This window comes from Cyprinodon variegatus, unplaced genomic scaffold (genome assembly GCF_000732505.1).
Source record: "Cyprinodon variegatus isolate N-32 unplaced genomic scaffold, C_variegatus-1.0 Scaffold699, whole genome shotgun sequence".
NCBI classification, from domain to species: domain Eukaryota; kingdom Metazoa; phylum Chordata; class Actinopteri; order Cyprinodontiformes; family Cyprinodontidae; genus Cyprinodon; species Cyprinodon variegatus.
Window position 1 is genome coordinate 224,982 of NW_015151152.1, and position 1,148 is coordinate 226,129.

Consider the following 1,148-nt stretch of genomic DNA (forward strand, 5'->3'; position numbering starts at 1 on the left):
GCATAGAATGTGAAGAACTGCATAGAATGTGAAGAAATAACAGTATTTCCTCACAACCCTGTCCTCTCTGACCACTTTCTAATAACCTTCAGGATTACTTTAACAGAGTTCTCCTCCCCCAAAAGAAGGTTCCATTTTAGTAGATCTTTATCAGATAGTGCAGTTATAAATTTTAAAGAATCTGCTTCACTTTCTCTGTCCTCTGTGTCGCTGAGCAGTGCTGCAGAGGGCAAAAGCTTAGTTTATTCCCCTTCAGAGGTTGATGATTTTGTTGATGGGATTGCTAGTTCTATGCGTACTGCCTTAGACAACGCAGCTCCTTTGAAAATGACAACCGTTTAAAAATAGAAAGCTGGCTCCTTGGTTTAATGCAGAGCTGCACACTTAGACAGAAAAAGCTAGGAACTGGCCAATGGGAATCCTACCTAGTCTGGAAAAATAGTGTACTGCTGTATAAGAGGACCCTTTTTAAAGCAAGAGCAGCATACTTCTTAATTATTAGAGGAGAATAAGAATAATGTTAGATTTCTTTTTGATACAGTTGCCAAACTCACCCAGAGCCATAGATCAGTTGAACCGTCTATTCCACCTGCTCTTAGCAGCAATGATTTTATAGGATTCTTTATAAATAAGATCGATTTTATTAAAAATAAGATGATTAGCACTCCTCTATCTGCGATTGGTTTGTCTCTGGAGGGGGGGGGCAGCATCTGAGGTAGTCATGGAATCTGAACCGGGTTTAGACTGCTTTGATCCAGTTGAACTTTCAGTGTTAGCAAAACTATTGTCTTCATCTAAGCCTTCAACTTGTATGTTAGATCCAGTTCCAACCAGGTTATTTAAGGAGCTATTCCCTTTGATCTTCTCCTACATTTTAGATGTGATTAATCTATCTCTGTTACAGGGATATATACCAAAGGCTTTTAAGGTTAAAATAGGGCAACATTTTTTTAAAGTCTTAGGACCTGCGACTAAAATCTCCCAAGTATGACAAATATTGCCCCAGGTCTAAATAAAATAATAGAGATTATTTTATGTTAGAGCGCCCTCTGCTGCCAAAGTAAAAGAAAAATCTGATGTTTCAGAGTTGCTCCTGGCCCCCCACTGTTTTTAGGTTTAACTTGTTTCTTCAGTTAAATAACATGCTG